This window comes from Anabrus simplex, chromosome 2 (genome assembly GCF_040414725.1).
Source record: "Anabrus simplex isolate iqAnaSimp1 chromosome 2, ASM4041472v1, whole genome shotgun sequence".
Taxonomy (NCBI): Eukaryota; Metazoa; Arthropoda; class Insecta; order Orthoptera; family Tettigoniidae; genus Anabrus; species Anabrus simplex.
Window position 1 is genome coordinate 606,589,720 of NC_090266.1, and position 22,776 is coordinate 606,612,495.

General features: G+C 39.6%; 1 protein-coding gene across 1 annotated transcript in view; it reads right to left on the bottom strand.

The window, feature by feature from the left end:
- The window catches only part of Ser (Serrate), a 499,400-nt gene that overhangs the window by 371,533 nt on the left and 105,091 nt on the right, over positions 1–22,776 (bottom strand). The gene's annotated exons all lie outside the window — the stretch shown is intronic.

Genomic DNA, 22,776 nt, shown 5'->3' on the forward strand with positions numbered 1-22,776 from the left:
GTCAGCAGATATTCAGATTAACAAGCATGATTTCCAGCGTCTTTTTTCTCAGATTCCCCACCCAGCATTGGTGTTGGGAGACTTCAATACACACCATACTATCTGGAGAAGCCCGTCGTGTGATGCTATCGGGAGAAACTTCTTGGAAGTTATAGATGATGAAGAAATGTTTCTATTGAATGACGGATCGCCTACACGTGTATCTCGTCCATCCTAGGCACCTTCAGCAGTAGATCTATCATTAGTTTCTGCCCGTCTTGCAATGGACATTAATTGGCAAGTGTTTACCGACACTCTCGCTTCGAATAATTTTCCACTGTTGCTAACCTTTCAACATACTTCGCCTCCAGTGACGATATTCCGTACCTATCGCTGGAAAATTCATAAGGCAAACTGGGGACAATACCGCGAATGTTTTGTTGTTATAACGGATCAATACAGAGAAACTAATGATATTGTTACAGATTATAATGCATTTTGCGAAACATTATACTGTCCTGCAAGAAGTACTATTCTAGAAAATAGACCATTTATACCGGAAAAATCGAAATGCAGTTAGTGGTTGGATGATGAGTGTCGGCTCGCTGTAAACGAGTGACGATTTGCCCTCGAAAAATATAAAGCTACATCAACTGAAGCAAACGTTTAACTTGTTCGCAGGACCCAAGCTAAAGTCAAACAGTTGTTGAAGCATAAGCAACGTCAGAGTTGTAAACAATCTTGTAGTGCACTCACTCTACTGCCCCTGCCTCTGGTGTGTGGAATAATATTAAACGATTTCGAGGATTTCTTAGTCGACCGAAATTCACGACGGCGTGCCCCCTACCTGTTAAAGATTATGCAAGCTGGCTCCTTCTTCCGTGACCTAGGTATTTCCGGACTTTTGCAGTAAACAATCCAACCAAAACTCTTACGCCCTTTTGACCTAGAATAACTGCTTCGAGCATTGAAAACAAGTTCTAACACTGCCCCTGGTCCCGATAACATTCATTATCCAATTCTATTGCATATGCCTTTGGACGGGCTCAAATATCTGTCGAACTTGTTAAATAGATTGTGGTCAAGCCGCACATATCCGTCTGCTTTCAGATTAATTCTCGTGCACCCTGTTCTAAAGCCTTAAAAGGACACTCGGTTGGACATATCCTATTGAACAATCTCCTTAATACCTTGTGTATTTCAGACACTTGAACGAATCATCAAACACAGACTAGAATGGTGGCTGGGGCATCAACGACTCTTACCAGACACTCAATTGGGCTTTCGTTGAGATAAAGGAACTATGGACACATTGGTACATCTCATCGCTGACATCCAATTAACTCTGACTAACAACGACTATATCACCATCCTATACACAGGTCTTACTACGGCCTACGATAATGTTCTGCTACCTGTCTTAGCATCAAAATGACGCACTTTTGGATTTCCAGAAGCTTTCGTAGGAAATCACTTTGCTCTGTTCAGTGACCGGCAAGTTATTATGACTCACAACGATATAACCACAGGTCCACCAACTACTTCTACTGGCTTGCCACAGGGTTCCATTTTGGCAACCCTTCTATTTAACTTGTATACTGCTGATATATCTCGCATATTTCACCATGATATACACATTCTTCAATATGCAGATGCTTTATGCTTCTATACGGCAGCCAGATCTATTGAACGATACCAAGGAGAACTGACAGAAGCAATGCGTACCTTTTAGCCATGGCTCATTAAACACGGGCGTACTATTTCCCGGGAGAAGTTAACAGTATCCATCTATTCACGACGCTTCGTTCCAGACCTCCGGAGATTCAAACTGGACGATTACCAGTTTCCTTACAAAAAACAGTGGAATATTTAGAACTTCTCATTGACAATAAATTGACTTGGTCTGCCCACATAATGCACGCCGCAAAGAACAGTGAACTGCTTTGAACTTACTGTGTGCAATCACTGGCTCGTCTTGGGGTTCTGATCCCAGGACAACACTTCTGTACTAGATAAACCAGATAAATGTCAACATCGAGTTCATCGAACGTGTATTGGAGTGATGAACTCTACCCCAACCAACGCACTACAGGTAGAAACTTTGGAACCACCACTGCACCTACGTAGGCATTACCTGTCGTAAAAATATGTGCTTAAAATATCAAGTTAATAATGATGCCTTAGTAAAGAAAATTGTACAACTTACCAAAGTTGTACAGACATCAAAATACTGGCAGAGGAGCGTCCCCCAATCATTGCTCAAGGATTCCTGACGACTAGTGGATTCAGGAAAGTCATGCCTACTTCATCAACCCAGCCAACTTTTAGTACAATGTATGATAACACTGTCAAGCAACTTGATGTTCGACTGGATTTACCATTTCAACCGGATACTCTTGTAAATGCTATTATATTAAAACTACCTGTTTGGAATGCCATTTGTCAACTATATACTGACGGTTCAAAATCTTCGAACAGTATGGGAAGTGCACTCGTAGACTTGACAAAAGATAAAAGAGCAGAGTTTAAACTTCCTGGAGTGGCTTCCATATAACAAACAGCATTGCAAAAACTGCAACATTCTCCAGGCCTTAAAAAAATCATATCTTCTAGTCTACGAAACAATCGATATTTATCGACGTCTTCAGCTTATGGAGAAGTAAGTGACACTAGTTTGGATAAAATCACATACTGGTCATTTTGGATAGGCTAGCCAAGTCTGCTTCCAATAATAAGAGGGAGGTTTATACCACCGTCCCATCATCTGCTTAGGTGCCTTTTCTTAAGAAAAGGCTACTGACCTGTTGGGATGAAGAATGGGAGGTTACATCACAAACGCGAGAACGGCATTACCTCCTAGTGCACTCCACAATTCCATCTGAACATTGGTGCAAGAAGCATCCGTGTTCAGGAATATTACAATTGCACGGCTTAAATATCATTATGGACGATACGCACATCATTTGCACCGAGTACGGGTTGTTCAATGACCCACTTACTCCTACTGAAATAACGCTGAAGGGGATATGAACCACATTATCTTCAACTGTAGTCACCATTTCGTGCAGTTTACGGCTCTGTTGCAGAAACGTGTATCCGTGGGCCATGCGTTGCCGACTACTCTGCCTACTCTACAAAATGGACTTAGTTATGCTACTTATGACCTCCTGTATACATATTTGATCAGTGTACAAATTACAGTTTAAGTGATGTACCACAGTGCACACTAAGCGACAGTGACAGTCTGAGTGGCCTATTAAAATTTACTTCTCAATCGTTGTTGATCTTTTCTTGTTGCCTTTTCTTTTAGGTCTGGACATAAATGAAGTGACCGTGACAATGTGAGTGGACTATTATAATTTGTTTTTCATCATCATTTCATGCTCATCACGGACGTCAAATCAAAAGACCTGCACCTGGCAAGCCAAACTTGTCCTCGGACACTCCCGGGACTAAAAGCCATATGCCATTTTATTTTTCATTTGCTTGTCTATTGTTGTTGCAGTTTGCTTGTTGCTGTTTTTTTTTTTTCAGGTAGGGAAATAAATAAATGAATTGTGTGTGTATAATTATTTAGGGTATATTAAATAAATCAAACAATGTTCAATAGTGTTTTAGCTGAATGGGCAAGACCCCGGTAGTCATAATAAAAAATAAAATAAAGATAAGCACTGGTATGCCGTTATCCGCAAAGTAAAAAAAAAAAAATGAAATGGCGTATGGCTTTTAGTGCCGGGAGTGTCCGAGGACATGTTCGGCTCGCCAGGTGCAGGTCTTTCGATTTGACACCCGTAGGTGACCTGATCCGCAAAGTGTGTACAGTACACTATCAGCGCTTGATAGTAGGGATGAAAAAGCTGGAATACTATGATGAACCAGTGTGTTACGTACCAGTAGATATCAGAAAATATATGAATCAGAGAAATGGTATGCTACAAAAGAAAGATATCTTGACCTCCCAGCTAGTTCCCGCCAATATTCAGGCAGGCTGTTCTACTAGCCTCGCAGCAGTAATGCCATCTATCGGAGATGAGTGGCAGTGGAAGAGATAACGCACATCACAATAATCAATAGTCAATGTAATGTTGCTGTTGATGAATTTTATGAGCCTTTCATATTGCAAGCTTTCATATTTAATTTTCTTCCAACTCTGTGATATTAGCGCATCCTATGTAAAGGCAGTCCTTCATCCTACTTTCACGATGTTCCTTCACGATACTTTTCTAATTTTCATAGTCATCTGTACGATATCCCTTGCCGATATGGGATGATGACCATGCGGCTTTTCACCTTAAAGCGATCATGACAAAGTCCACCACCACCACTACCAACACCAACACTGAACAATATCCATGTTAGCGATACTCTGTGTGGTCGTGGGCTAAACAACAAAAGTCTAAATTCATTAATATATCTGTTATCATAACCGGTACGGTATAGGCTATAGGCCTATGGATAAATGATGGGAAATTGTATTATCTATAACTTTTGTTACGTAGTGTTTATCGATAGAAACATTAATAACATAGATACTGTATTTGAGAATTAAATTTAGGCCTTCGCCTAAACAGCCATTTCATCCAATGTGAATAAAATTATTATTTTTTTTTTTTTTGCTAGGGGCTTTACGTCGCACCGACACAGATAGGTCTTATGGCGACGAAATAAAATTATTAATAGCCCAGATTTTAGTGCCTCATTCCCCGACTTTATATACTGATTTTCATTAAATTCTGTTCCCCCATTTTCTCGTGAGGCACAGACAGACAGAGAGACAGACAGACAGACAGACAGACAGACAGACAGACAGACAGACAGACAGACAGACAGACAGACAGACAGACAGACAGACAGACAGACAGAGATGATTGGAAAATTAAAAATTGCATTTCGTTCTTAGCGTAGACATGACCGATACACCGGGCGAGTTGGCCGTGCGGTTAGGGGTGCGGAGCTGTGAGCTTGCATCCGGGAGATGTCGGCATCCCTGAAGATGGTTTTCCGTGGTTTCCCATTTTCACACCAGGCAATTACTGTACCTTAATTAAGGCCACGGCCGCTTCCTTCCCACTCCTAAGCCTTTCCTATCCCATCGTTGCCATAAGACATATCTGTGTCGGTGCAACGCAAAGCACATAGTACCAAAAAAAAAGACCGATACAGAAATACCATTCATTTTTAATTCTGATCAATATACAGACAAAACTCTTATTTTATACACATGGATATATACTGGGAGAAGAAGATGAGAAAACAGTTTCAAACACCTGAAATTGAGTTTCTACGTTCTACATTAAATACTTGTATTTTAGCACACTAAAATATATTTCATTATTTTATCATATAACAGTTACTTTATAGAGTAAATCTTCTTCATATATTTACTTAGTACAAAAAATCAACTGTAGACCTCGCTAATCATTAAACAACCATTCCTTTGTATATTTACTGAAAATATACAGGCAGTTTTAACCATCTTCCCTCATACGAAATGTGTCTGTATGATATTCTTAACACACGTCTCGAGACATCTTCAGAACAAATACAGATGTGGTGAAGGTACCGGTGACAAAAGGTTGCCAGCAATCTATATATATAAAATAAGAGTTTTGTTTGTACATTGCTCAGAATTTGAAAAGAATGGTATTTCTGTATCAGTCATGTCCACAGTAACAAGCAGTAACAAGGAAATGTACTTTTTACTTTTGTGTAATTTGTCTGTCTGTATGTATGTATGTATATACACGCATTACTAGAAAACGGCTAAAGAGAATTTAATGAAAATCGGTATGCAAAGTCGGGAAATAAGTCGCTACAATCTAGGCCATAACTAATTTAGTCACACTGACTGAAATGGTAGTTTAGGGGAAGGCTTAAAATTTAATTTTCAAATATTTATGTTATTAGTGGTCCTATCTTACTAAAAATTCGTATTCAAATTCGGGGAATAAGTCGCTACAATTTAGGCTATAAATAATTTTATTCACGCTAATTGAAATGGTAGGTTAGGGGAAGGCCTAAAACTTAATTCTTAAATATTTGCCTTATTAATGGTCCTATCTCATTGAAAATTGGTATAAAAAGTAGGAGAAGGAGCAACTACAATCTAGGCTGTAAATCATTTAATTCACGCTGAGTCAAATGGTAGTTTAGAAGAAGGCCTAAAATTTAATTCTCAAATAATTATACTATTAGTGGTCGTATCGATAAGCACTACGTAACCAAAGTTATATAGAATTACATTTCCGACCATTTATGTCTTATACACTTTTACCGTACCGGCTATGATAACACAGATATTCGTGAAGTTGTATTTTTGTTGCTAAGTCCATATCAACGACCAGCCACGAGAAAATGGGTTAACAGAATTTAATGAAAATCGGTATATAGAGTCAGGGAATAAGAAACTACAGCCTAAGCTATAATCAATTGTATTCACCTTAGATGAAATTTTAGTTTAGGGGAAGGCGCCTAAAATGTAACTTTTAAATACCTATGTTATTCGTCCTATCGAAAAGTACTACATAAAAGTCATAGAGAATAAAATTTCCGGTCAATTATGTTTTATTCAGTTTTACCGCACCGACTATAGTAAGGGTGGTATTTCAGAGTCGGAAGAAAACTAAATGTGAAAGCCTACAATATCGAAAGCGCATAACATTGATCAACAATAACATTACATTGACCATTGTTTGTTGTAATGTTCTTTGTCTCTTATGCTGCCTCTCTACTCCGATAGATGGGATTACTGCTGCGTACAGAGTATAATAGCCTAACTGAATATTGGCGGGAAACAGCCGGGGAGTTAGAAAACTTTCTTCTTTAGCATGCCATTCCTCTGGTTCATACATTTCCTGATACTGCTGGTACGTAACACACTGGTTCATCATAGTATTCCAGCTATTCGATCCCTACTCTGACGCGCTGTTTTGAATGAGCAGTGGGCATACTTAAGGCAGAGGCTCACTTAGTAGAGTAGTATATGGCCTGGTCTAGAATAACAATTTAGCCCTATTCCAAATTACAGCACCACAATTCACTAAATAACTCAAAATTCAACCCTGAAAAGAGCCGATTCTTAAGAAAATCTTTTTCCTCTTCATTTTTATTAAATTCTACATTCATTTTATTCCAAATTAGCAGTGAAGAGGGGGTTTCTCCTCTGGGTTGGAGGAAAAAATTTGCCTCCAAGTCAGGTAGATTTTTCCGCCGCCAGTGTAGTGAATTGATACTTCCCGACTCATCTGGTACTCTTAGGAAACAGATTAGTAAAAGGGCATATTTTTTGCCCTGGGAGTCGCCGCTATTCGACCCCCTCCTCGCCGAAAAGGGACGTAGTGTTCACGGCTCACGACTGTCTGTGGCTTGGTCATTCCAGCTCTGGAATTTTTGACTGTTAGATCGGCAGCTTAGTCCTGTTCGTTAAAAGTGAGAAACACCTTTCACAACACTCAGATGCACTAGTCGTGCTCTGAATGTCATTACTCAGTACCACCCATACCCCAGTAGCTTCAATATTGTCACAGCCATGGATGAGACAGGGACTTTGGTGAAAGCTACACTTTACTCTGGCCTGTGCCAAGAGATGGATACAAAAGTACTGTATTCTTCAAGAAATGGCAGCAGGCAATGCTCCTCCATATCTTCTGAAAATTGAACTAGTAACGGAAGTTGTGTTGATGCTATGAGCAATGTAAAGGAGATTATGTGAAACCTCCATCGAAATTTTATTATAGAACGTGGTCTGACTCGTTGGCTGAACGGTCAGAGTACTGGCCTTCGGTACAGAGGGTCCCGGGTTCGATTCCCGGCCAGATCGGGTATCTTAACCTTAATTGGTTAATTCCAATGGCACGGGGGCTGGGTGTACGTGTTGTGATTATCATCATTTCATCCTTATCATGACGCCCAGGTCGCCTACGGATGTCAAATAGAAAGACCTGCTCCTGGCGAGCCGAACTCGTCCTGGGATATTCCAGCACTAAAAGCTATACGACATTTCATTCTTTTAAAATAGAAAGTGATATCGGAAAACCATAATTGTTTTATTGCTTATGTATAGTAATAAATCATGTCGTGAAATTGGAAAACAAATTACATTATGAGCAAGACTGAGTAAACTGAAAAAGGACGGTGTACTACTACTACTACTACTACTACTACTACTACTACTACTACTACTACTACTACTAATCCTGACATTTTTCTCAATTTATTGGGGACGGCACCTGACCTGGATTTGGCCTCTTTTACGATCGGATACACTTCCTGACGCAAACCCTCCTGGAGAGATGTATTCACTATTGCGCGTTTCTGTGGTGGTTGGTAGTGTGGTGTGGTGTGCTCGGTGTAGATGACGAGAAGTGTATTATGACAAACAAAAATACTCAGTCCCCGAGCCAGATGAAGTAATCATACGCAGTTAAGTACCACGGCCCGGCTGGGAAACCAACCCACAGCCCACTGAACCGAAGGCCAGCACGTTGACCATTCAAACAAGCAGCCGGGCAATAATAATAATAATAATAATAATAATAATAATAATAATAATAATAATTGTATCAGGGGTGCACCATCCCTGCCTATTTAAACTGTGCGCCTTCTCCACTATGGCCATCTCTGACAGTGATTGAGAACTATTAAGACATCAGAAAACTTTCTTCTATGATGGTTAGATGGCTCTGACATCTATTTTCTAGCGATCTCTGGTCGGCTAAACCCAAATTAATTTACGAAGAAACTTAATCTATCGTAGTTGGTAAATCCGTTCACTGGTTATTGTTCTTTGTGTGCCGAAGTTCTCAATACTTCACCTGGTTTCTCCTCTAATGTAATCTGCCTATCACATGCCTGTAACTCAGTTCTCTAACCAATCAGTACCCGGGAGAGTGTATGGAAATTTAGCCTGTCAGCGCTTTGGATTCTAATATAGTCTAGAACTTTCCCCTGAGGAAAGTTTAGTGCTATCTTGTCTGATTTGCTCCGGTGATTGAGAGTGCGACTTGACGGAGGTTAGACGGGGCAGGAGGCAGGAGGCAGAGGGTGGCCGGCTTGAAGAAGATCCAGCACTGACAGTTAATGGCAGAATTTAATTAAATATGTGATTGTGCAGGCGTGTGTTTTGAGGGGAAGTTTTCAGCGGTTTCCCTTAAAATATAATATGTAATATTTTCATTTTTCGCTGAAATGTAGGACCTTCTGCGCAGTCTTCGGACTCAATTTATATTGCCTACTGGGATTATATTTCATGTAAGGGAGTACGAGTGGTGGTCCTCGGAACTCTCCCCTTCTACTTTTGAGCTGGGTGACTAAAGTTTTTCAACTTCTAAAATTTGGACATTTGTCTCGGTCTTTAAACGTTCACCTTTTAGTCACCCTTTGCATGGGATTAGCTTCTGTGTACCGGGCGAGTTGGCCGTGCGCGTAGAGGCGCGCGGCTGTGAGCTTGCATCCGGGAGATAGTAGGTTCGAATCCCACTATCGGCAGCCCTGAAAATGGTTTTCCGTGGTTTCCCATTTTCACACCAGGCAAATGCTGGGGCTGTACCTTAATTAAGGCCACGGCCGCTTCCTTCCAACTCCTAGGCCTTTCCTGTCCCATCGTCGCCATAAGACCTATCTGTGTCGGTGCGACGTAAAGCCCCTAGCAAAAAAAAAAAAAAAAAAGCTTCTGTGTCTTTGGGCCTTAAGCCCGCTTAGGTTCTTGTCTTTCCCGAATGTTCTTTTAAGGAGTGCTGGGGTTTCGCCTCCTTTCCTTTTGTTAATGGCCTACTTTTACTGTAACCCTTTTTTTCTTTTCTTTCTTAAGGCCAAGTAAGATGGGCAATATGCCCCTGTATATTCATTGTGGTTTTTCGGATAACCGTGTCTACATTTAGGTTACCTTGTGGAACAGTACTTAACCTGTTTGTGAAATTTTTGTCATTGATAAGCCCACCATGAGGCAACCTGTATAAGAACAAAATGAAGTGGGGTCACCCGATTGGTTACTAGTGTAATTGAGAATGTAACAAGTGACGCTTCTCTTTATTAAGGCGAGCCTGTATGCATTTGAAGCTCAGACACTATAATGTGTACCTGTTAGGAGAAATTATGCTCTTTCATAATGTATACCTGTTAGGGCCAATTATGCTCTTTCATTTGTGGGTTTACGACTGGGAGTTTGTCCCAATTAATCTTTTACCCGATTAAGGACTTCTAAGCCCAATGTATCGTTGTAGCTGACGGGCTTGTTGTTAAATGTGAATATTCAGGAGTAATGATTCAACCACATCTTGTTAAATCACTAGACTACTCTATATGGGTTTTAAGAGAGGAAAGAGGGCCGATGGCCTCAATGTTAGGCCCCTTTAAACAACGAGCATCATCAAGGGAGGAAAGAAATAAAATTTCCAATTCTTATTGAAATAAATTTTTGCTCTAATTGATCCCCTGTCCAGCCATTTACCATACGCGCTTCCTTACCTCTGCGTTCCACGATAAATCTCTGTAATAATAATAATAATAATAATAATAATAATAATAATAATAATAATAATAATAATAATAATAATAATAATAATAATAATTTTGGGGAAATAGCATTCAGATCAGGCAATTAAAGAAGAGGGTAATTAACACAACTACAACAGTTAGCCTACAGTCCAGAAACGAGAAAGCCGGGCTGAGTAGCTCGGAAGGTAGAGTGCTGAGCCAACTTGGCAGGTTCCATTCTGGCTCAGTCCGGAGGTATTTCACGGCGCTCAAATACGTCAGCCTAGTGTCGGTAGATTTACGTAAAATACCTCTTACGGGATAAAATTCTGGCACCTCTGCGTCTCCGAAAACTGAAAAAGTACTTAGTGGGTCGTAAAAACAATAGCATGATGATGAGAAACAAGAAATGTATTTTTAATCCTTCAAGAATGCGAATTATGGGGCAACAAAGAGAAGGCTGTCACAAAACTAATGAATTTAAAAATAAATTAAACAGGCTTGCGACATCACAAACCCGTCCAATCCCGTATCCATTAGCTTGGAGCCTCGAAGACAAAAGTGCGTCACGTAGATGTCAACTTTCATTCGGGAGATAGTGTGTTCGAACCCCACTGTCGGCAGCCTAGAAGATTTTTTTCAGTGCTTTACCATTTTCACACCAGGCAAATGCAGGTGCTGTACTTCAATTAAGGCCACAGTCGCTTCCTTCCCACTCCTAGCCATTTCTTATCCCATGGTCGCCGTAAAACCTACAGTATTTGTATCGTTGCGATGTAAAGCAAATTGTAATTTTTAAAAATTTAAAAATGCACTGCACGCGTAGATGGAGATTTTACCTACATACTCTGGTGAACTCGTCACGGTATGCAGCAACACAAATTCATCCGATATAAATCCTTTATGTATACAGAGTATTGTACGTGAGCACGAACGGAGCTAGGGAGAGAAATCAGTTAAAGTGTGGCATACGGACCAAAGGCAGGGTCCATGGAAATTAAAAGAGCGGAACACTCTTCCTACCCCTACTTGTACTACACAGGAGTGTGTGTCCTTGTTCCGGCGTTCATTCACTATCCATTCAAATGCAGAAGAGAACCTGACTTCCTGCACGCAAGGAAATAAGTCACCGCAGCTGCGGACATCATTTAACAGTTTTCAACTTAATTCCATTTTACCTTATTTACAACAGTACAAAGTAATCATTGCCAGTAGAATCTCGAAGCCGTGTTGGCCTTAAAAGTAATGTTGAGTAAAATTGGGAAATTGTATCGTCTATTGACTGGAATATTGAAAGCTGAACCTTATCCTCTAAAACCATTGAAACTGTTTCTGGCCTTCGAATGTCGTCCGGTAGTTTAACACCTAGTTAGGTCTATTAATCAGGTCGTCTTCTTGTTGGCTGTCTCGCCTTTAGGCTGAGCAGATGAAGCTGCGCGCGAGTTTAGTATTACGTCACTGTCCAGTATTGGACTTGCAGGCGAGCCTCTGTATGGACCGTGGGAATCGGGTGCAGAGAACAGGCCGGCCTGTTCGCGCGCACAGCTCATTGGCCATGCTGCGTTGCACCGCGACAGGCACATGACGAGCATGTTGAGCGCGGATCCTGCAAGGACACGCGAGAAGAGTCAGGGGTGAGGCAAAGTCTTTCTCAATGAACTAACTCATTCCACAAATGACCAGAGCTTGGCTCTTGACAGAGCAGTGCCAGAGAATTGCATGAGGACATACAGTATATACGTTTGAGAATAAATGCATTCTAGGACTGGGTAATTCAGTGGAAAGGCCTGACATGGCTTGCTTTCCATGGTCCAGAGTTCTCGTTAAGGTCGCTGACGATGCTATTTTTAGAAGAAAGGAAAACCACTTCGATCGGAATTTTTCGAACGCCTTAGAACACATTTCAAGCAGCAAAGGGCTTGCCTGATAGGAGCAGGTTCTTTACGCAGAGACAACCGTTGTTAATAATAATAATAATAATGTCCGCCTCTGTGGTGTAGTGGTTAGTGTGATTAGCTGCCACCCCCGGAGGCCCGGGTTCGATTCCCGGCTCTGCCATGAAATTTGACAAGTGGTACGAGGGCTGGAACGGGGTCCACTCAGCCTCGTGAGGTCAAATGAGTAGAGGTGGGTTCGATTCCCATCTCAGCCATGCTGGAAGTGGATTTCCGTTGTTTCCCACTTCACCTCGAGGCAAATGGCGGGATGGTACCTAACTTAAGGCCACGGCCGCTTCCTTCCCTCTTCCTTTTCTATCCTTTCCAATCTTCCCATCCCCCACAAGGTCCCTGTTCAGCATAGCAGGTGAGGCCGCCTGGGCGAGGTACTGGTCATTCTCTCCAGTTGTATCCCCGACCCGAAGTTTCACGCTCCAGGACACTGCCCTTGAGGCAGTAGAGGTGGGATCCCTCGCTGAGTCCGAAGGGAAAACCAACCCTGGAGGGTAAACAGATTAAGAAGAAAAAGAAGAAGATAATAATAATGTTTTTTACTACTTGCTTTACCTGAGTCACACCGGCACAGACAGGTCTTATGGTGACTATGGGATATGAAAGGGCTAGGAGTGGGAAGGAAGCGACCGTGGCATTAATTAAGGTACAGCCCCAGCATTTGCCTGGTGTGAAAATGGCAATCCACGGAAAACGATCTGCAGGGCTGCCGACAGTGTGGTTCGAACCCACTATCTCCCGATTATAGGTTGATAACTACGTGCCCTAAACCGCGCGGCCGCTTGCCCGATAATAATAAAAGTAATAACCTCGTTTGGTAAATGGGTTAGAATTGTGTTTACGAAGGCGTTAATATGCTGTTGAAATAAGCAGTCAACATAGGACTTTCGAATAGAAGGATCCTTATGAGTCATTGACCTCATCAGGATAAAATCTGGGATCATGACCTCAAAAATGCCAGTTCTTAATCTTCTGCGCTACTCAGCCTGGTCCTGTACGAAGTGATGACTGTTCGCCCGATACATTCACAATTACATGTACGCTGTAGATTTTACATCACTCCGACTCAAACATATCTAACGGCGACGATGAGGAAGCAATTAAGATTCAGTCCCAGTATTTGCTTAATGTAAAAGTGGGAAGGTATGGAAAGCCGCCTTCAGGGCTGCGATAGTGGTGCTCGAACCCATCATCTCCCGAACTAGGAAAGTAAATTTATTTCAATTTCAAAGTATACGAAAGGAGTAATTTGAACATCATACACTTTGTCTGGAAACTGTGAGGTGTGAGAAGTGGAGTATTTTCACTCCAGAACATTCACACATGGAAACAGTAACTAATTGCACTAATTCACGTCATAAGTAGATCCTCCGTGGTACAGGCGGCAGCACACCGGCCTCTCACCAATGGGTCCCGTGGTTCAAATCCCGGTCACTACATGTGAGATTTGTGCAGGACAAAGCGGAGGCGGAACAGGTTTTTCTCCGGGTACTCCGGTTTTCCTGTCATATTTCATTCCAGTAACACTCTCCAATATCATTTCATTTTATCTGTCAGTCATTAATCACTGCCCCAGATGAATGCGACAGGCTTCGGCAGCCGGCACAGTTACTATCCTCGCCATTCCTGACCCGGTCGAATGACGGTAAACAGGCTGTGGATTTTCATTTTTTTCACTTCATAAGTAAAAAAGCCGGATGATGTTCAAATATTTCTTTGGATCACATAGCTATCAGCTTGCATTCTGGAGATAGTGGGTTCTAACTCCACTGTCATCAAGCCCTAAAGGTGGTTTTCCGTAGTTTCCCATTTTCACACTAGGCATTTGCTGGAAGTGTACCTTAATTAAGGCCACGGTCGCTTCCGTCCCACTCCTAGACCTATGATATCATATCGTCGCCATAAGACCTATCTACGCCAGTGCAACAGAAAGCAAATGAAAGTAAAAACAAGATTTCATGCATATCGTGTGTGAGAAATGGCCCCCTTTGCCGTTAAGCTAGGATGTGACCCGTAAGCGAAATTCTGCGCTAAATAATTCGAAATAAGTCTGAAGTTTATGTTTCAACAAAAATAATGCAGTTGGTATATTCATTTAAAATATACACTATGCATTGCTAAATTCATATCCTTGAAGGAAGTGTCAACTAATGACTTTTGATTTTTTTTTTTTTTTTTTTTTTTACAATTTGCTTTACGTTACACCGACACAGATAGGTCTTATGGGAGAGAAGTGGGAACGAAGTGACTGTGGCCTTAATTAAGGTACAGCTCCGTCATTTGCCTGGTGTGAAAATGGGAAACCACGGAAAACCATCTTCAAGGCTGCCAACAGTGGCATTCGAACCCACTACCTCCCGAATGAAAACTGACAGCTAATGACCCAAACCACGTAGCCAATTTCTCAGCAATGACTGTTGATTCGGAAAGAATGGTTACTTGAATGAAACAAAACAACAATATTTATTTATTTATTTATTTATTTATTTATTTATTTATTTATTTATTAAATGTGCCACCAACAGAGACACACTCCAATTATAGGTGGCTTTTACAAATTATTTGACAAAAATTAATTAAATGGCGAATGGCCTCCGGAGAGGCCTGGTGCGTGTCTTTTTCTCGCAGACGGTTATTAGGCAACTTGCATGTCTGTGAAGATGAGGGCCCTACCTAGGATGATTTCTAATGCTGAATACGTCACACACACCCAGCCCCCGAGCCACGGGAATTAACCAATTAAGGTTAAAATCATCGATCCGGCCGGGAATCGAACCCGGGACCCTCTGGACCAAAGGCCAGTACGCTAACCATTTAGCCATGGAGCCGGAGATTTGACATAAATAACAAAGAAATACCAAAAAGAAGAAAATATGAAAATGCTATGTAAATGAGATGATAATGCTCTGTATGAAATGGATGAAACAATATATCATACACAGACGTCTGTTACTACGTTAAACAAAAAATATTGTAACGAAATCATGTAAATATTATACGTATAAACAAATCACTTCGACGAGTACAATTCTTTTAATATATTTACATATGTGTCATATTCATAAGCAAAGTCAAAGTCTATATGATATTTATTAATTAAGTTATTGTATGTTTCACACATATTGATAAACGGAGAGTTCTTTAAAAATACAGTTTTGGAGACTGGAGTTATAAACAACTGCCGACATCTTAAATTTCCTTTTCTAACATTAAAGCATAACTCGTGAAGCAAACTCTTTTCGTCAATTAATGCATTAACAATCTTATAGAGATAAATTTGTTGAGCTATTGCACGCCTACTGGCTAGCGATACATATTTAAATTCATTCAACAAAAATTCATATGGAACATAATCTCTAAAAGGGAATATATTATAATTTTTATAATAAAGATATCTTAAAAACCGTTTCTGCACTCTTTCGACTTGATTTCGATAAGATTTATGACATGGAGACCAAATTATACATGAATATTCAAGTTTTGATCTGACAATACTATTGAACAATAAGGTGAGTGCATACGTGTTAGTGAAATCTCTTGAATTTCTAATTAAAAAACCCAATTTCTTATAGGAATCATTAACCATTGTATTAACATGCTCCTTGAAAGATAAATTTCTTGTAACAATTACCCCTAAGTCATTAACAGAATGAACAACTTTGAGTTCTTCATTATTAATTTTATAATTCAGTGTATTTTTTAAATTTGAAATCTGAAGGAAACAACATTTATTTATATTAAGCTGCAAGCAGTTTTCAATACCCCATGTGTATAAGTAATCCAAATCATATTGTAATTTCAACATATCATCAACATTTTTAATTTATTTATATAGTTTGACATACTCAGCATATAATAAACATTGAGAAAACTTAATTCTAGTGGGCAAATCGTTAATGTATAAAATAAAGTAAAAAGGGCCAAGGTTAGACCCTTGTGGTACACCAGAAGTAACATTGTATGTCGAAAAATCATGTTGATGATAGCAAACATATTGCTTCCGTGCACTATGATAACATGCAAGCTGTTTTAACCAAGGAGGGGTCAGACCAAGGCATGACAATTTTCTCATTAAAATGCCATGATCTAATTTGTCGAAGGCTTTGGAAAAATGTGTGTATATTATGTTGACCTGTCCTTGATTATTCAAAACGGCATACGCATATTGTATAACTTTTAATAGGTTAGTCGTAGTTGATCTACCTCGTATAAAACCATGCTGATTAATATGTATACCGACCCTCACATGATTAAATATACGCGTGTACATTATTTGCTCAAATACTTTAGCCGGTGCACATAAAATACAAACTGGGTGATAGTTTTCAATATTTTACTGTGGCCACATTTAAAAACTGGATACACTTTCTCTATCTTCCATATTTTTGGAAAGGTTTGCGTTTTTACCACAATGTTATATAAGGTTCGTAAGGGCAAATCCAATATATTCGAACATGCTTTCAGAAGGTACGGCGGTATTCCATCAACACCACATGACCTTTTAAGTTTTAAGTTTTTAATAGCCAATATATATTCCTTTTCATCCACGAATTCTAAAGATAAATGATAATTAACATATAAATCAGATGAATCAGGAATATCATAGGTTGGTGGAGGTTTCGAATATACCGATCCAAAAAAAAAAAAAAAGGTTGAAAAGCCATCAGCTATACTTTTGTTATTATTAAGTAAGATATTGTTAAATTTCATGCCCTGTTGCAGACCTTCGTTGGTATTTCTTTTGCATTTCATATAGCTCCAGAACTGATTGACATCACTTTTGATATTATCTTCAAGTCTAGAAATATAATTCTTATACGCTTTAATGATCATATATTTCGTTACTCTCCTTAACTGGCTAAATATTACCCTACTATACTCTGAATATTTCCCTCGCTTTCTATGGATTTCCTTCAGTTTCAAGTTATTTATTATGTCTTTAGAAAACCGTGGAGGGTATTTTTCTTTGTGTGAAAGTTCTTCATTGGTACCGTTTCATAAAATACGGAATGTACCCGAGCATAAAAATACCCAACAGCCTGGTCAGTGTCTGTAAATTCAACAATCCTAGACCAATCCATTCTCTCAAACATTTTATACATTTGAAATACATTAGCCCCTCTAAATTCAAATAACTGTTCAGATTAGACTGTTAAATAGTAGTGTGACTGCAATTGCAGGATGACAACTATCCTCCTTAACTAAGGGGCACTCATCTCTATATACTGTTAATGTGTTAACATTCGTAATACCGAGCCCGATAGCTGTAGTCACTTAAGTGCGGCCAGTATCCAGAATTCGGGAGATAGTAGGTTCGAACCCCACTGTCAGCAGCCCTGAAAATTGTTTTCCGTGGTTTCCCATTTTCACACCAGGCAAATGCTGGGGCTGTACCTTAATTAAGGCCACGGCCGCTTCCTTCCCACTCCTAGCCGTTTCCTGTCCCATCGTCGCCATAAAACCTATCTGTGTCGGTGCGACGTAAAGCAACTACCAAAAAAAAAAAGTCATTCGTAATAATAAGATCAAGTGTATTTCCATTTGCATTAAGAATATTACTGACCAAGTGCAACTGATAGAGTGACATAAACTCAGCTAAGGATCTATATGCTGGTCCAAAATTTACAAGATTACTTTGCTCACCAGTAATTAATGGCAAATTAAAGTCATCAGCTATAATAGATCTAAATTTAGAAGGTCCTTATTAACTTCAGACAGTCTATAGAAGTCCAAATATGCTTCCAATTTGGTTGCAGGTGGAAAATACACTGACATTATTACATAACTGTGACCATTAAATATAATTTTTACACAAACTGCTTCAGTATCACCAAAATGTAACATTATTTGTCTTGATTCCAGAGAATGTTTAACAGCTAGTAATGCCCCTCCCCCTTTCTTTGTATCTCCACGATCCTTTCTATACACATTGAAATCTCCACTAATCAGTTCGCTGTTAGCAACATGAGATTGTAACCATGTTTCCGTAATCAACATAATATCGTTTTCTGATTCACTATTGTTAACATAGAACTCCGAAATTTCAGTGTTTAACCTTCTTATATTCTGGTAGTAAATATTAATTGCATTAAAAATCATTTTTATCAAAATAAAAAGGTTACACAGTCTCATTTAATCCATTCACATCGTCAAAGGTTTTTAGATTAAACACCTGCCGATCACCCTGTCTTTTTCGGAGTTTAATATTACCTCCATAATTTACCCACAGAAAAGTATAATTTCTCTCCTTCTTAATTTTTCCAGCTTGGCCAAGGACCTTTCTTCGTAGGAACGTCAAACTGTGGTTTATATACACCGTCTTATACTCAGAGAATCCGAGATGAGACGCATTTAAATCCCTCTTAACCTTGCGTTTTTGAATGAGTTCATTCTTATGCCAGTAAAGGGTAAAATTAAATGCGATATGATTTATAGAATTAAAATAGAGCAAGGTACTGTGACAACCGAAAGAAGCACCTAGTCTCCCGACAAAATTTCCGCTTCACACTCTATTTATGCTTAAATGTTTCTTAAGAGGACTATAATTCAGATATTTGATCCCGAGCTTTATCGTCAGTTCGGCTAAGATTTTTAGTCCCGATGAATCTACATGAGATTTCTAAAATGAAATACTACATTCCGTGTTTGAGATTTTGAAGGTTGAGGTCCTGTGACGTACGATCAAATGACGTATAAAACGTAAATATGGTCTGCTATTTCTTTCTTTCATTCTCTGGTCAGGAAAAATATTAAGATTTAAGATACATAGATATTAATTTTTAAATTATTGGCAATATAGGTATTTATATAGTGCGACACGGTCGAGCTAACCATCAAAGAACATTGAACTTAAGAGATACACAGAAATATATTTGGAAATATAGTTAACGTTACCAACTATCACTTTCCTATATGAATCTGGGTGTCTAGATGTAACATAAGGCATCGTGGTCAACAGTCTGGTGTACATAGTAACTGTGTTCTCTATACTGGGAGATGTATTCGCAATTAACTGGTTGGAGTTGACAAAGAAGGGGTAGAGTGTATTATCTTGACATTTGATTCGTGTTGAACTGAACAACTACAGAAAATCACTTCTCTTCTCAGTTGTTCTCACGAATCAACGTACACCTTGAAACCAGTCTTAATATTATGCCAAATCCAGGAACAGAACCTCGGCCACCCAATAATCTTGAATCCAGTCAACTACCGGGTTCATCTCCTGGCTCAGTCACGAATATGAGACTGGTTTGAGGGAAAGGAACAAGATAAACTTAGCCCAGGAAACACAAATGAGAACAGATATGGATTAAAATTCTACTCTTTACAATCCCAGAAATTGTTTTTCCTCTTCTGTTCCAGCAAATGTGAATATTGGCCACACAGACAACGGCAGTTTATTTACTAATTCTAACCCCATGATTATCAGATTACATATTCATAAATGTATTTTTGGTAAAATTCAGAATATTTTGATTTTTCTGAAAATAGCAACCGTTTGCAAGTAGGCTGTAAATGCATTAATATTTTCATTTACAGGATATGTGAAGTTGAGAACTCTTTGAACGACTGGAGATAGTCTTCCTCTTGGAAAGTAAGAGGGGTATCTGGATATTTCCCGACATGAGTAACAATTTTAAGAAATACAATTACATTTGAAATTTGATCTAACGAAAACGGTCGGCTCAAACGTACTTTTCTGCGTGCCAATGTAGAGAGAGAAAAAATAACAAATGAAATAACTTCATAAGGAATTCTTGTTAGGTTGTATTTACGATATGGAGCAAAAATGTGTAGCATTTCTTGCAGCCTTGCTTCACCAAGAACTTCAGGTAATTTTATTATCTACTGAAAGTTTCTGTTTTGGCACAAAGAAAAGTACGATTGAATAGGCCATTTTCGTCACAGAAAAGTTCAAATGTAATATATTTAAATTACTACTTTTTCTTTGAAATTACAGCTAGAATGGGGAACTACCCTTAAACTTCCTGAGCAGAATTACTTTCTTGAAGTTCTAAATTTCTTTCTGATTCGCTTTATATAACCGCATGCAACCACCACCGTTATCTTAGGGCAAGTGTAGTAAGTAGTTTCCCACCCAGCTCTGCCGCGATGTTAACCATGGAATTGGCAATTGTATTATCTTGAACGGCACATCATTCTGAGGTGGTACTTCTTTAGTCGACCATTAAACAATATTATAAGAAATTAATCCCAATTCCTCTAATCATAATATACTATACATTAAATTACAGGAAAAATCTACAGATTGACTTTTGTATCAGTCGTAATCGATGAAGAAGTAACAGTTTAAAAAGAATAAAACTTAAATCTCTACTCCTGCCTCACAGAAATGTTTGCAAAAGCAAAGCAAAGCAAAGCAATGGCATCTCCTTACAGACCATGAAGGCCCTGGGAGAGAGGGTAGGTGAAGGCTTCCACTATCCATAGCCTTGGCACTTGGTGGGGTGGAGTGTCTAGCTCTATTCCCGGCCATCTTTATCTCCAGGAATGAACCTGGTACCCATTTCTGGTGTAGGCTGAGCGAACTTCAGGGCCATGTTCACCTTCGGAAGTAGAAATATCGTTTCTTACATTTTTCGACTTCCTGACGTGGAATCGAATCCATGCCCTTCCGGGTGACATCTATGTTTGCATGGTTATAAAATTAAAATCTGAGAATAAAGGAAATACAGTATTAATGTCAAAATGTTCAGCAAGATTTCCGAATGGACACTGCGATGAGTGCTGACCCATGGCAACCACTAGCGAAAACATACACGCATTAATATGATGGTATGTTTTAAGCGACGCTGCCGCTTATGATACGCGACTGCGACATTTGTCAGTTGTAGGATTGATACTACATAGGGGTTCACTCAGTCTCAAATAACATAACATAGTAGAAAGTTAATTCCATTCCCACTCTCGGCCACTCCAGGTGTGATTTTCCGTGGTTTCAGTCCCTGATAGCTTCGGGATAGTTACTTACAAATAGGCCACGGTCGCTTCCTACCACCCCTATCCGAAATACTATAGACCAAGATGTCCCTAGCGTCCTACATAACACAACAATACACAGCTGTATGTATTACAAAAAATACGCACATCACAGCCTCACCTGGTTACTGATCACAAGTTCCATATTCCATATTCCCTAAAACATCATTTGGAGCGACTTCACAATGTACTTATAATACAGGAATCCAAGTATTCTAATTCATTAACCAGACTCGGAGAAATCCATCTACATTTTATTTCGCATAAGCTAAGTTGTAATTAGGACGTGTCTTCCTCTTCCTTTCTCCTTATCCAGTTACTGCCTGGTAGGGGCATTTATGGCACTTCTCCATCTTCCTCTCTCCTTCCACCTTTCCTCTTTCATCATTTTGTCTATATCCAAGATTCTTATTCTTGAACTCCTCTTTATTGAATCGATCCACCTCTCGCTCTTTCCCTCTAACCATCTCCATCATCTGTTTTGGTATTCTTTTCTCCTCCTCTTTACAAGAGTAATAACTTCATCTTCCTATTCTTATTTACTTCCTTAGCATTAGTGCGTGTCATAAAAGCGTAATATCGACTGCTCAGTACAAAATGCTTTATACAGTAGTTTTCATTGTAGAAATATTACGAATGCAACACCGAGAAGTGAGGACAATCCATTTCTTCCACGTGTAGCATTGCTGAACTGAATCGTCGACATCTACAGAAATGACTTGGATGGTTGAAATTCGAGTCTAAGGACTCAGGGTTCCCTAGTGAATACCTATCTTGAACTATTAATCTCATGCCCGTGATCCTAGTTGTAACCTAGGATTAGAAAACAAAGCGGCTGTGCTACGATCCCAGCTTGCCGTGTGGGATGCATGTTGCGTTCACATTGTTCCATTAATGTTCTTCCTATTGTTCGTGAACCGTTATCTGCACTGTACTGCATTAAACCTGAATCTCATAAAAGTAGCATTGTTTCTGCTTTGAAATAATCTAGAAGGTTGCTCGTCTTCCTTTTCATGTCTCTCTCTTCTCCGTGGAACGAACTTTCCAAGCAAGAGTACCTCCCCTTCATATTTGACTGGTTATAATTAAAGGCAGGGATGTAGGAAAGTAACGCAATGCAAAGCAAAGCCATCTCCGCATAGGCCCTGAAGGTTCTTGGCGGGTTGGAAGGTAAAGGCTATCAGTATTCGTACCCTCGGCACTAAGCGGGATAGAGTGGATAGCTTCGGTTCTAGATATTAACTTAGTACTCATGGTGTAGGGTGAGTGAACTTCATAGCCATATGCCTCCCTAGGAGTGGAAGTCTCGTACTTCTTGAAAAGGAATCGAGCCCACGTCCTTCCGAGTGAACCGAACATGCCTTTACCGCCTTGA